We start from the raw sequence: 17,433 nt of genomic DNA on the forward strand, positions 1-17,433 counted from the left end.
GAAGCAATACCAAATAGTGGCAAAAATGTGGACCAATTGGTTTTTCATGCGTTGCTGGTAGAAAGGTTAATTGGTCTAGCCACTTTAGAAAACTGTTCAGCAATATCTACTAAAAATGAACACGTATCCGTGACCTAGCAATTCCATTCCCAAGCATGAACACAAGCGAAAAGCATATGTCCACCAAAAACTTACAAGAATGTTCAGAGCAACATTATTCATAACAGCTTGAAACTGGAAACTACCCAAACGTCTATTAACAACAGAATGGATTTTAAGAATTACAGTATATTTGCATAGTGGAATATGATTTATTAATGAGAATGGATAAACTATCTCTACATGGAACAACTTGGAATGATACTATAAACATGAGGTTGAGTGAAAAAGGACAGTCACAGAACACATAAATATAATTCCGTTTAAGTTCAAAAACAGAAAAAACTAATCTATTGTATTAAAAATCAGCATAGTGGTTATTTTGGGATGGCTATTTGTGGTAATGACTAGAAGAAGGGAGGAGGGGTGTATCCGGGGTGCTGATAATATTCTGTTTCTTGATCTTGGTGCTGGTTACAAGGGTGTGTTCCTGTTGTGAAAATTCCTTGAACTTGAACAGATTTCTCTGTACATTAATAAAAAATACATTCCTAAAAAAAGCAAGTTTACAGGTTAGATGATGCAGTCAGAACTAGAAATGATGGTTTTGGTGGAAATGCAGACGTAAAATAAGCAGGAAATATCTATGTTAGTAGTTGACAGGATGTTACTGGAGATAATTATATTTGTGTCATTCATTTCCATAGTCCTAGATAATGATAAAGAGAAATGAGGGAGAAGACTAAAGAAAGAATCTTATGCAATGTTTACCCATCGGTGTTAGAAGGAGAAAAATAGAGAAGAAAACAAAGAGAGAGAAAAGGATCAAGAGATGCATGCACATAAGCGACACAGAAGAATCTGTGGGGAGAAAATCATTAGAAGGATAGCACATTTCTCTCTTCAGAAACCATGGGGGCCAGAAGACAGCGTTACAATATTGCTCAGGTGCAGAACAAACAGAACTGTCAGCTCAGAATTCTAGACCCAGTGAAAATGTCTTTCAGGAATGAAGGGAAAAGACAGACATTCTCAGATGAAGGAAAACAGAATTTACTGCTGAAATATCTATCTTAATGGATGGATAAAGGAAGTTTTCTAAACAGAAGGGGAATAGAAAAAAGGAAACTTGGAACATTAGGAAGGCAGACAGAACTCTGTAAGCAGAAGTGTAGGTAACTATAATAGGTTTTCCTTCTTTTGAGTTTTCTAAATTGTTCGATATTTGAAGAAAAATTATGACACCGATGAGATTCTAAATGTGCATGCAAAAGATATTTAGGACAATTATATTAGAAGCAGGTAAAGGGGCATAAATGGAAGTAAAGTTTCAATATTTCACTCAAACTGGTAGGATGACACCAGTGGCCTGTGATGAGCTATGTGTATATATAATGTAATGCCTAGAACAGGCTACTTAAAAAGTCCTACAAAGAGATATACTTAAAAACACTATAGATGAATCAGTACGGAATTCTTTAAAACACTCAGGTAACTAATAATAATGCAGGAAAATGAAAAACAGAAAACAAAAAAAGGCACATTTAAGCCTTTATACATCATTAATTACATGAAATATAAATGGTTTAAATACACCAATTAAAAGAGATTGGTGGAGTACATTAAAAAAACATGACGCAACTATACTCTCTCTACAAGAAACTCATTTCAGATATCACATCAGCAGGCTGAAAGTAAACCACACTTGAGATGTCACTACACAACTATCAGAATGGCTAAAATAAAAAATAATGATGATGCCAATGGCTGGCAAGCCTGTGGAGAAACTATATCAGTCAGACTCTTGCGGTGGGAACATAAAATGGTACAGCCTCTCTGGAAAATAATTCAACAGTTTTTAAGAAACTAAACACTTAGTTTTCCTATAAAACTGATCTATCATAAAATTCAGCAATTGCACTCTTGGGCATTTATCCCAAAGCAATGAAGACTTATGTTCATACAAAGGCCTGTATACAAATGTTTATAGTAGCTTTATTCACAATAGCCCCAAACTGGAAATAACTCAGATGTCCTTCAATAGATGACTGCTTAAAAAAATTAAAAAAAAAAAAACCTGTAGTATAGTCATATGATGGAATACTACTCAGCCATAAAAAAGAATAAACTATTGATACGCACAACAACCTGGATGAGCTCCAGAGAATTATAAAAAGTTACATACCATGTGATTTCATTTATATACCATTCCAAAATGACAAAATTACAGAAATGGTGAACAAATTAGTGGTTGCCTAGGGTTAAGGAGGGGGTGAGGGTGAGAGGGAAGTGTGTGTGGCTTATAAAAAGGGACAACACAAGGGATCCTTGTGATGATGGAGATGCTCTTGACGGTATCAATGTCAATTTCCTGGTAATAGGATTACATTATAGTTTTCAAGATGTTACCTTTGGGAGAAATTGAGTAAGGGGCACATGAGATCTCTCAGTATTATTTCTTACAAGTGCATGTGAATCAGTAATTGTCTCAAAATAAAACCCATTTTTTATGTCACACTCTTTTTTGTAACAAACCCTCGATACTGAGAACAATATGTCCAAATCTTCAGGAATCCCCAAATATAGAAAATGGATGTGCTCCTACAGGCCTTCTCCCCCATCACACTTCCTCTAGAATCACAGGTCTCCTGGAACGTCCTCAGTTCACCTCACCACATTTTCAACTTTTGCTAGAGTTTTACCCCTCCCTTTATGTTCACTTCCACAGAGCCAGCCTTATTTCCCCAGAGTCACTGCACCCAGGGCCAAATGAAGAGCCATGGTGCTGCTTCAAGGGGCAGCAGATGCCAGGTCCTGGGCTGCTCAAATCTGGGCTGGGCAGGGCATGCCAGTCACTTTCTTTGTTCTCTCTCTCTTTTTTTTTTTATGAGAAAAAGGAGTCATTGATATCTATTCAGATGTGCCAAAAACATATATAATGCCAGGTAGGAATTATTCGTAAGTGAAGATAATGAAGGCCTTCTGTTTACGACACGCTTCTCTTGATTAGAGGCCTGTTTGAGTATTTCAGTGTAGAGCTACAGTCTAGATCTTCATCGCACTCCATTCAACCTGTAAGTTAAACACGAATCGCTCCCAGTGGAAAGCTCCTTACGTTTACCCAAGGTGTTGTCTTAGCCCGGGCTGCTAGAACAAATATACCATAGGCTGGGTGCTTATTCACCAAAGGAATTTATTTCTCACAGTTCTAGAGACTGGAATTCTAAGATTATGGTGCCAGAGGGGTTTGGTTCCGGTGAGAGCCCATTTCCTGGGCTATAAACAGCTGTATTCTCACTGTAACTTCCAGGAGGTAGAAGGGGCTAGAGAGCTCTCTGGGATCTCTTTGATAAGGGCACTCATCTCAGTGGCTTTCTTGATGATTATTTTTATAAAAGAAAAACCAGGATCTGCACCTTGCTGCTCACAGACACTCAGCACGGCGTCGGAGGGGTGAGACTTGCTGGTGGCAATAGGGGAAAAAATGAATGATTCTTCCTATGGACTCACACTCACTTGGGCGGGGGTCCTGGGCAGGAGGAGGCCCAGAAAGAATGCTCAGTGGGCACCTGGTGCAGCTGTGCTTGGGGCCCCGGGGCTGATGCCGAAGGCCCTCTGAGCACCTCCCCAGATGAAGTCCCAGCTGGATGCCAGAGCTGTTTTTTTAACCTTAACAAGATCTGTCATTAAACGTTACTGGAGCCTGACTTTGCCTCTTTCCCTCCGAGCCTTGCTGATGGAGGTCAAAGGTCACATCAGCCTTCAACACAGGCTCCTGGGCCTCCGGCTTTTGTTTGCCAGACCGCATAGTGATGATGAGCAAGCAGCCTCTGAGTCCAGGGAAGACACAAGAAACCAGCGAACCATGGTCTTTAACGAACGGGGCCCCTCCGAGGCCAGCCAGCAACAACCACTTATGATATTTACAGCTTTCTGTCCGTGCAGATTAAACACAGGGAACGAAAAATGGAACTCCTTTGTCCAGTAAACTTATGTCATTCCTTGTTAAGACAAATTGAGAACAAACCTAGATTTTGATGGGAAACAACTTTTGCTTCTAATGATAGTCCTGGAGGAGGATAGGAGCGTTCCTGGGGACAAGGACATCTTGTACAATATTTGTATTAAGTGACAGTGCTTTCTGGTAATTTCATAAACAGTTTAGCTGTATTGTTTTCTAGCAACAGAATATATTCTGGCCAAGGGCAATATTTCTCACTTGTTCGTTGGCAATTAGTGTTGTAAACAGATACCTTGCGGGTACATTCCTCAGCAAAGAATCAACACCAAAGCAGCAAGAGCTTGGCAGCCTGGGTTATCACTTTTGTTTGAACTATGGACATTTTTGTAAAGATTCATCAGCACTTTGGGTGCCGAGCTTAAGGGAAGTGTTCGGTTCACTGTCCTTGCAATCTGAGAACCATGGTTTAAGGGCAATGGATTTTGGCAGAGAAACTTTTTTTTTTTTTTTTTTTTTTCAAAAAAGACGTATGTGTGAGCCCAGTATGTTAATTTAAATTCAGAAATGCTCTGATTCAAACCAAGTAGGAAACTAGAGCTCACTTGATCAGCAACTCTCCTTCTCATGCCCACCCAACCCACTGTCCCCATCCACGGTGTCCCTGGACGAGGCTCAGCAAAGCATAGCTGGAAAACCACAGGTCTGTCGAGTGTGTCTGGAATGGTTGCCAGAAGACCTCGATGGAGGCGAGAACTTCTGCAAAGCTGTGTGAAACTGGGGACGCTCCATGGTCTCACTGTCTGGCTTTCTCGTCTGGTAGATATGAAATCCCTTATTCCACCTGCTCGGTGGAGCTGCAATCAATTCAGGATAGAGAGGGAAATCTGCCCATAAGCCCATGGCACCCCACCACTGCCCATAATAGTTTTCAAAAATAACTTTATTGAGATATAACTCACATATCATATAATTCACTCATTGAAAGAACACAACTCCACGGTTTTAGTATATTCCAAGTTTTACAACCATCACTACAGTCAGTATTAAAACATTTTCATCACTCCTAAAAGAAACCCTCATTAGCCGACCCTGCAAACCCTACACCCATTTCCTGAGAGGCTGCGTGGTTTGAGACAACTGAGTGTCTGTGGGTCTGCGTGCAACAGCGTCCTGGGACCTTCTCCGTGCCATCCCAGCCCAACTCAGCAGGCAGGGCTGTGCATGCAAAATTGCATGAAACTGTAAGAGCCTGGGGTTCAGGGGCAATCTCCCTCCTTATCTGGAGACTGGTAGAGGTGTCTCCTTTCAGGGAAAGACTAGATGTAAATAAGGACTCACATTTCTCTTTTCAAAATGAAGGACTCCAGAAGCAGCACATGTATTGACCGCACATCTGCTATGAGCCAGCATCTGCTTTGTGCAACATGATTGTTAATGAACTGAAAAGGATCCTGCTGCTCTTGATTTGAGGGCACAGGAAGCAAAGTGAGGAATTTATTCGCTCCTTAGTTATTTTTTCAGCAAATCCATATTGAGCACCTCCCCTGTGTAAAACAGAAAAGAAAACTAGAATTAAGTTATGGTCTGTTTTCTCTAGACAACGTGGAGGGAAAGGCCACAAGGTTGAGGAACTATATACCGTTGATGTGCCTCATGCGTGTTGAGCACTCAGCAGGGGAACTTATAGTCTGAAAATTACAAAACATTGTTGAAAGAATTTATAAGATCTAAATCAATGAGAAAACATTCGTGTTTAGGGACTGGAAGATTTAATATGGTTAAGATGGCAGTACTCCCCTATATGATCTACACATTCAATGCAATCTCTATCAGAATCCCAGCTGAATACTAAAATTCGTAAGGAAACTCAAGGAAACCAGAATAGCCAAAACAATCTTAAAAGAGAAGGACAAATTTGGAAGGCTTACACATCCTGATTTTAAAATTCACTATCAAGGGTAATAATAAAAAAAATCAATACAGTGTGTTACTGGCAAAAGGACAGATCTATCAGTCAATGAAATAGAATTGTGAGTTCAGAATTAAACCCATATATCTACATAAAAACTGGTACATGAATGCGTACAGTGGCATTATTCACAATATCCAAAAGGTGGAAACAACCCAAATGCCCACCAACTGATGAATGGATAAATAAAATGTGCATCCATTCAGAGGAGTTTTATTTGACCATAAAAAAGAAAGAAGTACTAATACATACTAGATGAATCTTGAAAACAATACGCCAAGTGAAAGAGAGCAGTCACCGAAAGTGATTCCACTTATATGAACTGTCCAGAATAAACAAATATATAGAGACTGAAGTAGCTGAGCTTAGGGCCAAGGGGGATGGGGATGATGGAGGATGATAGCTAGTGGGTATGGAATTTCTTTTTGAGTTGATGAAATGTTCTGAAATTGATTATGGTAATGGTTGCAGAACTCTGTGAATATACTAAAACTATTGAATTATACCCTTTATTGAGTCTATGAATTATATCTCAATGAAGCTGTAAGGAAAAACCCAGATATAAACATTCCTTTAGAGAACTTAATGCTCTTTTTTTAAAAGTGGCTTCAAACTGCATCCAGCTAAACTGTACACTAGGCACCCTTATATCCCACAGAAGGACAGAAGTGCATGACTGACTTCTCCTGGTTTCTGTTCCTATAAAAGAGGTGAACAGAGTGTTTGCACTGTCCCTGACTTCAATACCCAGAGTCCTACCCAGGGTCTATCCATCATATTCAGTGGATTCCTGGGAGTGTGTGTTGTCCTGGATGAATAATGTAATAGGATATTTTTGAGGCTTATCAAAGACTGCTGTTTCCAACACCCACTGCTTGGTACAGAACTCCGAGGGAAGGAGATGGGAAATGCTAATGGGGCTCAAGATACTTCCAAGGAGGAAACTGACCAAAACTTACATCTTCTCCTTCAAAAAGATCAATGTTATTAGAGTCTGTGTAATACAATGAGTTTTAACAGAGGTTTTCAGGCAAGAAAGGACACCAAAAAGAATCTCAACAGGGAGGAAAGGAACATGTAGAACAGAGACTGTCTCAGGGGAAGCTCTTGATTGGGGTGGGGCTGGGTGCTAGTGAATCCATCCAGGTGTCCCTCGCAGCCCCAAGACAGGAGCAGGCAGAATGGTAAAGAACACCCAGGGTCGTGGGCCTATAAGGTAGAGGGACTCTTGAGAGGGAGAGTCTGGGATTCCTGCCCAGAATACACATAAGTATACTATGCAGAATGGTGTGACTAAGACACAGCTCTGTTTGCTGGTTTAGGAGACTGAGATCTCATATGTAGGGAAAACTCTGCCAGCAGACAATTCTCCAATGCCAATTTTAATAAGATGTTACTTGCTAATTATGTAAAGGTGATTATCTTCAGCTAAAGACAGATTAGTGGAAGCAGCATGAAATAGGTATCTAACTTCATTATTTCTGGGACAGAAATTAGAAATGGAATTAAAAGTTGTTTGTTTGGTTTTTTTTCAAATGTGGTCATTACCATGGCCACTACAGTTGTTACTGAGCTGTAGCAAGTCAGCACACAGACAGGACATCCACACTGTGTGGACCCCCAACATGAATCCGGTTCTGTCTACTTCAGGAGAGATTCTTTTGCATGTTGCAGGATCTGTTCTCAAATTTCTCATATGATTACTCAGTTCACTCTCTACTTTTCTCCTTTCAAATTCCCAAGAAACCTATATTTGAAATCTTCATTTGACCTCATGGTCATAAACACAAACACCAACACTGAACAGAATCATATGAAGATCTTCTAGAGTAAAGGTAGTGAACTCTTTCTGTGAAGTGCCAGATGATAAATATTTTAGGTGTCATGGGCCATACACTTTCTTCACCATTTTCAACTGCACCACTGTAGCGTGAAAGCAGCCATACACATTACATAAACACGTGAGCACAGCTGTGTGTCAATAAAATCTGTTATACAAATAAACAGGTGGTGGGCTGGACTTAGTCCGTGCTTTGTTCTAGAATATCTTTAAATTATCCTAAATTTTACTTTATAATTAAAATGCAAACATAAATTTTTAAAGTGTTCTTAGAGAACTCTTGAACTCTTGAGAATGTGGATCTATGGACTTGTCTGAGGGGAAAAAAAAAATGTTGCCTCAGGAAGCCAGAGTATAAACACACAGATCAAGAATGGGAACCTTGACCCAGTCTGAAAGGCAAAGTATACACCATAAAAATTGACCTCAGATGGTCCGAGGACAGAGGCTTGGGTCGGCTGTGCCTATATCCCATGTTACATTTAGTGTAATGTCTTACCATCAGATAGTGCTCGATAAATGACCATTAAATGAATCAAGTAAAAATCAATAGACGACTTCTGGCTCAAACTCTGACACTGAAGAAGCTTGGAAGTTACCATTCCTGTACTCACAATAAGAAAAAAAAAGCTAAGCAAATTGAACATCAAAACTTTTCTTGGAAACATTAGAGAATTAAATTCACAGGGCAAACCTCCATCTAGAAATCTGGAGAGACAGGTGCATGTGGAAAACCAAAGCTAAGATCAGCTTACCTGAAGCAGAAGCCACTAGTGCCAGTAAGTAGCAGGAACTCTTTAATGGCAATTTTGAAGAATTAATAGAAGCTGAGTGTGGACCACTTGCAATTTAAAAACCCCAGTGGCCGAGGTGGTGGGAGGGGCATTTTGGGGGAAAAGGAGGGTAGGCTACATTTTCATGGTTTTTACCTCAAGGATCTCTACCAGGTTCTCCCAGTAAAGACTGAAGGACAATCCCCTCTTGTTTCCAGCAGAGGGAGGAGGGAAGTAGCCACTTTTTAAATGTACTAGGGGAAAAGTAATGATTTTGACATATGTCCAGAGTACTCTCCATAAGAAAAGCCTGTACTCTAAGGGAAATTATTTTTACTAGAGCCTTATCTGACCCAGGAGAAGGACAATTAGCCAACTCTAAGCCCCTCTAGTCTTCTTGTCTCACATAAGGGGAGAGAAAAGGTTAAGGAATGTTTCTGAAGGTCACAGCACAGGAACTCAGGCCCATTAAAAAGCTGAGATTTAATCACAATATTATAGAACACCTCCCCTCCCCCCATATCCAACTACCACCTCGACAGGGCTCCAGTACACTAACCATGGTATACAACGGAGAGCTCTGAGACACAGATTCTATGTAAGAAGTGTTTGGAGAGACACAAAAACAACAGGAGGAGGGGGGAAAATACAGAAACCAGAGGAAAATGAAGCCTCTGGCACCTACAGCTGTAGAAGACATTAAACATAGCACAGCTCATGCTAAGAACCTAATTACCTCAATTTCTTAACCTAATACATCATGTCCAGCCTTCAACAAGAAAATAAATAACATGCTGTGCAGAAGTGTCTTTGGTGGCCCCAGAGGCCAGACCCAGTGGCTCTCATGATGGATTTCACTCAGTGGCAGCAACCCTTGACCACCGCTAACCACAGCTGGCTTTGTGATCCTGAGAGTTTTTAACACTTGTGAATTTCCTCTGCGTTTCCTCCACAGTGTGTTCCAAAGGGTGTGTCACAGAAAACTAGTCCCCCAGATATTTAGTAGGTGGATTTCCATGTTTAGATGCTTTTGATAAATGCTAGACTGAACAATGAATAGCTCAATGGTTGATAGCGAACATCCCAAAGCCTTTATTATTCTGTGATATAATGTGTGGCTCCAGAACAGAGTATACAGTACTTACCAAATTTATTTGAGGAAAAAAAAAAAACACCCTCTCTACTTCAGTTGTTTGTTTTGGTGGGGGCAAGAGAATTTTATGGAATTGGTGTCATCATTTGGTACACACTTTGAGAAGTATTACTCTGTCATACGTCACATCAGTGATTCATGGGCCATGATTTATCTTGTTTGTCACTATGTCCCCTAGTATCTCCAGAACCAAGCACAGCAGTGAGTACACAGAAGGCTCTCAAATATTTGTTAAATAAGTGAATGAACAAATAAATTTTATTAAGATAATTGACTTAACAAAACTCTACACCTTCTGTATCTCTTCTAGATTTTAGTTACACTTCCCTACAGGGAACATTCCAATTTGAACAATCCACATAGGTGTGAAAGAAGGCAAAATATACATCCTCTCACCAGGACTTTCTCTCTTGATCCCAGAGGGTCTGCCACTTGCAAATGAAATTCTCTTCCCAGCTGAGAGTTAGGGACAAATCAAGGAAGATGGGCCTGTGGTTCATCTTACCCTTCCCCCCCCCCCCCAAATGCAACGTGCTTCACACGAGTCAGTTGAGAATGGCTTCCAAAGAAAACAACCAATTGGATGATGTGAAGTAAATGCGTGACTGTCAAAGCAATAAAGCCTTGCCCTTTCCCCTGCTCCACCAGAAGTTTAGCAAGGACATGCTTTCCCCACATAGCCTGATAACAGCTGTCCCAGAGGATAGATTGCACATGGATTACAACTAATTGGAGTCAAGAAAAGACTGCCTACAGTTTTGTAATACAAGAGCACTTCTTGGGCTGAGAGAGTGCATGTTCCCTCAAATATCTCCCTGCCTCCAGGCTTAGCCCCTGTGACACTTGTTTCTACCTTCCATGGGCTTCTGTCATTGAACAACTAAAGAGCTATTAGCTTCATTTCTTCTAAGGGCTGGAGCACTAGTCCCTCAAAAATACAAGAAAGGAAAAATTTGTTTGGCCAAAATTCAAGCATAAACTTTAAATCCAAATACTTGAAGTGGTCATGATGTCCACATGCTACAAAAATGCAACTTAAAAAAAAAAAACCTGGTGATTGTTGTACTATTTTATGCAGAATGCTGTTCAGTCTAGGGCCATTTCAAACTCTCAAAACTTTATACATGCAAGGAAAGCACACTGAAAGTGAAAGTCACTACGTTTACTCTTATTTCTAAGACTAGTTTCAATCTCCCTAGTTTTCAACATTCATGCCATTGTCCAGACTACTAGATGCAGCCACAGCGAGGGATTTCCTAAGTCACATAGAGAACCTGGACTAAATTACTCCAGAGGGATGTGTGCCATTTCTAAGTTTGTGGCTTGCTTCACCGTGTTTAAAGCAAAGGTTATTAGACACTAATGCTGCACAGATTTTCTAAATAATCTATATTGCCAATGGCAGAGCCAGATGTGAACCACATCAGGAGAGACATGCGTGACAGAGTTTTCCTAAAATGCCCGTGATGAATTATAATTTGCAAAGGGGAAAATTGCAGCTGTGTGGTGCCAGGGTAATTTCCTCCAAATACCACTCTCATCAGGTCATTTTCTCGTCAGGGAGAGTCAGGGCTCTCTTGTGTGTGAAATCGAAAGACGTCAGTCGTCTGCCTGCCCTACTGTGAGACTAGCCAAAAGGATCCCTGCTTCCCAAGACGACCTCTTTATTCTCCTCCTATGTATTTTGCTTGGGTGACTCCCTTTGGAATCCAAATCCAACTTCCATCAGAACCTGACTCAAACCTCATTATTTTCAAGGAGCCTTCCCTATCCAGCCTCTCTCCATGCCGACTACCCTCCTGTATTTGGCGTTCTCTGTAGTTATTTGTAAGTTGTCACTGTGACTGTTGGTGGGGCCACTGGAAAGCTTAGCATCAAATATGTGTCCCCCTTAAACCAAGTGTGTGAAACAGACTCCTTGGTGTGCATTTTCTGCACTTCCTCCTTTCCACTTTCTGTACCTTCCCAACTTTGATTTTGCTTTTTTTTCCATCACATCTAAGTTGTTACCTTGCTCTAATTTATCTATTTTTACATGTTATCTTAAATCCCTTCTGGATCAATGCAGAGAGTCAACGTAATTTTTCAGACCTCATTCATATGTGCTTTTCCCTTAGTACGTGTCCTCTCTGAGTGTTGTACCTCCCACTGCTTCATATGCTCCTCCGAGGAAAAAACTCTCTCAGAAGCAAGTTACTGTCTTCTGTTCTAGTTTTTGCAACTAACATTTTTTGTTCCTCATTTGATTAAAATACCGTATGTACAAGACCGTTTATATATATTATCTGAATCCAGAATTATCATCCTTTGTGATATCCATGAAGAATCATATAATGAGAAAAATTAGATGGTTGGCCCAGTGTCACTCAGCTAATAAGGTGGAGCTAAGGCTCAAACCCAGGTCTACCTGACTCCCAGACCCTTGACTCCGCATCCCCTAAACATACCTAGCACCATAATAGGCACTCGGTGGTCTGTACTAACTGATTGTTAAAGTATGACCAGGGAAATGATCAGGGAAACTTGGTCCAGAATTGAATAAAACCCTGGAGGCAAAGCTATAGAAGGTTGAAGTTGTAAAACTGAATTGTAAAAACAAATTGGCTTCATAAAAAGACTGAAGAGACCCTAAGTAGGTCTCTCTGGGAAACAAGTCAGATCTGTGAAGGGAACCAGAACATGTAGGGTGTAGGGTGAACACAACACTGAAAGAGATACCGTGTGCTGATGTCCAGGTTTGGGATACAGAGAAAAGAGTGGATGCGGCACACTTGTTTGGATTTAGGTCCAGGGCAATCTGATCCTGCTGTGCAACCATCATGACAATTTTAAGGTTTCAGTGAGGGTAACCTTGGTGGTTATCTCCTGAGGGAGGTCTGACAAAATGGGACAGACATACTTTTCACATCTGAAGCCAGAATACAGCATTTTTGTTCACTGCGAGCCTTCACACGTGGTATCTTCTCTGTAGCACTTCCCCTAACTCCTCCTCTGTGCTTCGTGTTTATGTAATATTTACCACATGCTGTTATACCAATGTGTCTGTCTTCCCCACTAGAGGACCACAGTATAATCTTTTGTAAACATCACACATGTCATTTCTCCCCAAACTGATCTAAAGATTGGATACAATTCGAATAAAAAGTCAAATAGAATTGTTGAGGAACTTGACTAATAATTCTCAAATTTGTATTGAGAAGCAAAGACCTAAGGATAAACAAGACACTCCTGAAGAGGAATATCAAGACTTCTTACAAAGCTGAAGTAATGAAGACAGTGTTGTACTCGCACGGATGCAGACAGTTTGCCCGTTGGAACAGACTAGAGTCCCCAGAAACACAGACAGAAAGAAAAGGGGAGGGGTGGGTCCTTGAGACATGATGGAGAAGGCACTGCACATCACTAAGGAAACAATGAATTCTTTAATAAATGGTGTGGGGTCAATTGGTTACCAATATGGGAAAACAACAACAACAGAAACTGTAATCAGATCCTGCTGCGCACCATGCAGAAAAATCAAAGCCTAGTGGATTTCAGACTTAGACGTAAAAGGCAAAACTCAAAAATTTTTTAAGACAGTGTAGGAGAATATCTTTAAGACCTCAGGGTGGCAAAGATTTCTTAAACAAAACATGAAAGTACAAACTACAAAAGAAAAAATAATAAATTTGGCTACTTTCAAATTAAGAACTTCTGTTTCACAATAGATCCTGTGATGAAAGCGATCAGAAAAGCCACAAGCCAGGAGAAGACACTTGCAGTATGTATAGCCAATAACACATACATAAAAAGGACTTTTTAAATCTTCAAAGTCCAATAAAATAAATGAATAAATACAAAGCCAATAGCCCAATAGAAAAATGGACAAAAGATAGGAACAGGCAGTTCACAGAACAGTAAACATGAGTCGTCCCTCAACACATCAAAGAAGACTCAACCTCATTAGTAATCCAAGAGACTAATTAAGACACCAGTGAGATACCGCTTTTCACCCCCTGGATTGGCAAAAATTAGGAAGTCAGACACAGTCAAAGTGAGGGTGTGAGTCAACTGGAATTTTTAATACACTGTTGGCAGGAGTCTACATTGGTGCAATTCCTTTGGAAAACATAAGCTGAAGTTTCACGTACGTTATAGCCCAGTATTTCTACCCTAGAGAAACTCTTGCACACATGCCTAAGATTCATGTGATACTACTTCTTTCTAAGTATAACTGTACAGAAGCTCTTGCATAGCGGTTTATGTACAGGACCAATCATAGCAACACTGTGATAACAACCTGGACAACCCTTGTCCAAGGGAGCTGGAGAATGAATAAACAATTATTTATTCATACTCATGCTATAAGATGTTACATACCATAGCAAAGATAATGAACTACCTGCCACATGGACCAATCTTAGAAATACAATATGGAGTGAGAAAAGCAAGCAAAAAGAAGACTGGGTATAGTAGAGGATAACACCATTTTTATAAAGCAAGCAAAATTCAATAATATATTATTTGATGTTGTAGACATAGGTGCTAACTTACTTTTTAAAACCAGGGGTTTACAGGAATAAAATTCAGAATGCTGGTCACTTCTAGGGCTCTGCAGGGCACAGTACAGGAAAGGAGCCCATGGGCTGGACGATGGTATTGGCTGTGATTTCTAAGGCTCACAGGTGTTCCTGATGTTATTCTGCTTCATTATCACCTGTGTGATACTCATCTTCTTTTGCAAATATCAACACTGACATAACAATAATAAAAGGAAAAAATCAGGTGGCCAAGGCTTTTCTGAGAACACGGAAGCAGGATTCTTCCAGTTACTCCTGATTTTGCTGGTACCCACAGGCTTGCTGACATCTGCTGTTAGAGGTGGACAGGGCAGCAAGGTCATCTAGGCCCATCACTAATTTTACAGGGGAGGAAACAGGCTCCGAAAGCATAGGCGACAGTTCTGTGATCGCCACCCAGAGCCAGGAGCCAAATCCAGATCTTCTGACACATCTTGCCTGGCATCAAGTCCCCAGGCTGTGCCCTTTGGTCTGGTGGATAATAAAAAGAAAAGAAAATTCTAATCTTCTTTATCTTTGCCTCTCTAAGACCTGGCACAAGGCCTGAGCATTTGTTTATTGGCTCTCAAAATGTCTGTTAATTGGATATGATGGAATTCTCAATGGATTGTCCACAAGGTGTCTCCAGAATGGTAAAAGGTAACTCTCTCTTCCAGTTTAAGAGCTTCAAACCACCCCCCACCCCCCCAAAAACAAAAAAACAAGATTCCTGGAAGCAAAACAGAAGAAGCTATCAGTCATGTCATTACCGGGCATTCCCAGAACGTAATGTATGGGCACAGGGGAGGAAGGATCTGGGGGAAGGGAGGCCAGAGATCTCAGCAGTAGCCACGGATGGGTTTCCCAGCTGGTCCCAGCAGGCCAGCCTTGCGTGACTGGCTTCTTTAGCTTGAGGTGTAGAACTCAGAAGAAAGGAGCCAATCCCTGTGAATATGTCTTTGTTGTCTCCCAGGCGAGGAGTTGCCAGCATCTGTGGTTTGGCTGCGGAATGAGCAGTGGAAGCACTTTCTCTTCCATTATCTCTGCATAACAGCCTGGCTGATCCCATGTCGTGTGAGTAACTTCCTGGCAAGGCAAGTGGATTCCATCTTACTTCACTGATGGCTTCCCTGAACCTCGGGTTTCCCCCATCCCTAATTCTGTGCCATGAAAGTCCCCTCAGGTATCAATCATTATTACTATTTTTTGGAAAAGTTTTATTGAGTACTAACCATTTATTCATTCACTTGAAATATTTTTTGGAACCCTCCTATGTACTATACGTTTTAAATATTAATTTACTAATATGATTACAACCTAAAGTCGATTTTATCTACAAATTACAGATGAAAAGACTGAAGCCATGTGAGTTTTGATAAGAGGTCCACAGTCGCAGAGTTGAATCAGTTACTACTGCTGTGGAAATACAGATTATTAAAGTAATAACAACACATTAAGCTTAAATTTCTGTGCCTCAGCAATTCAGGATGGTTTCCCAGTCTTGGCTAAACGAGGTCATACATTAGTGGTCAGCTCTGGGTTGATTAGGCAAAAAGCCTGGTGGCTGACTGGCTGGTGACTGAAGTCCCTCAGCTCTCCCCCGTGAGGTCTCCCACCGTGCAATAGACTGACTTGGCCTTACTATTACTCTGGATGCAAGAATCCAAAAGCAAATCAGCCCAATTCAAGTATCATTATTCTTCCTGCCCTGGTTTTACCAGACCTCCTCTATCACCAGAGACTGAGCCAGGGTCCTCATTTGTGGCTCTTAAAGCCTCTGTCTTCCTGTGAAACTTATTTGGGAATTTATATTATATCTATTTACATTTCAGCAGCTTTTGTCATTGAAAGATGCCTCCCCAGATTTTTTGTATCTCTACCTTGGGCTCTTGGTTTGATTACTTTCTAAAATAATTCCAAAATGTTTTGTCATAATTTTTTAAGATAGGCTTTATTCTTTATAGAAATTTTAGATCCATAGCAAATCGAGTGGAAAGTACAGAGGTCCCCTATCCCCCTCCCCAACGTACACAGCCTCCCCCACTAACAACACCCCCCACCAGAGCGGCACATTTATTACATCTGATGAACCTACACTGACACATCACTATCACTCAAAGTCCCTAGTTTACATCAAGGTTCACTGTTGGTATTGTATAGTCTATGGGTTTTGACAAATGAATGATGGCATGTATCCACCATGACGGTATCAAACAGAATAGTTTCACCACCTGGAAATCCTTGGTGCTCCACCTATTCACCCCTCCCCCTCACTAGCCCCTGGCAACCACTGATCTTTTTACTGTGGTCATAGTTTTGCCTTTTCCAGAATACCATGTAGTTGGAATCACACAGTATATGTAGCCTTTTCAGATTGGCTTCTTTCAATTAGTAATAATATGCATTTAAGTTTCCTCCAAATATTTTCATAGCTTAATAGTCCATTTCTTTTTAGCACTGAATAATATTCCATTGTTGGGAAGCGCCACACTTTATCCATTCACCTACGAAAGACATCTTGGTTGCTTCCAAGTTTTGGCAATTATGAAAAAATCTTCTATAAATATCAGTGTGCAGGTTTTTGTGAGGACAAAAATATGCAGCTCGTTTGGGCAAATACCAAGGAGCACAATTGCTGAATCATATGAAACTGCCAAACTGTCTCCCAAAGTGGCTGTCCCATTTTGCATTCCCATCAGCAATGAATGAGAGTTTCTGTTGCTTGACATCCTGCTCAGCATTTTGTATTGTCAGTGTTTTGAATTTGGGCCATTCTGCTAAGTGTAAAATGTTGTTTTAATGTCATAATTTTTATCAGCTAGACTGCAATGTTTTTCTGGAGCTTGGAATTCGTTTAATATTTGTTTTTCCCATTCCTTTCCTTCTTTCTTCATCTAATATCTTTGAATGTTAAAAGATCTTATGGTGGTTCCTTTTTTATTACTTCTTATAGAAGCAGGTGATATTTTCCTGTATCAGCTTTTTGCTTTCTTACTCACGTTACTTCGCTGTATAATTCCGCCACTTATGCTGAAATCAGTGGTGTGGAAGGAAGGGGAGAGATAAGGCACATCCCACAGTTCCTTTTCCTTTCAATCCT

General features: G+C 40.6%; 1 long non-coding RNA gene across 1 annotated transcript in view; it reads left to right on the forward strand.

Annotated features, from left to right (window-relative positions):
- Nucleotides 1-17,433, forward strand: part of LOC141579849 (uncharacterized) — a 41,965-nt gene that overhangs the window by 8,880 nt on the left and 15,652 nt on the right. The window contains exon 2 of the long non-coding RNA XR_012511868.1: nucleotides 15,307-15,407. This is a non-coding gene — a long non-coding RNA (uncharacterized LOC141579849). The remainder of the gene's footprint in view (nucleotides 1-15,306; nucleotides 15,408-17,433) is intronic.

The sequence above is a fragment of the Camelus bactrianus genome, chromosome 15, assembly GCF_048773025.1.
Source record: "Camelus bactrianus isolate YW-2024 breed Bactrian camel chromosome 15, ASM4877302v1, whole genome shotgun sequence".
In the NCBI taxonomy this organism is placed as follows: Eukaryota; Metazoa; Chordata; class Mammalia; order Artiodactyla; family Camelidae; genus Camelus; species Camelus bactrianus.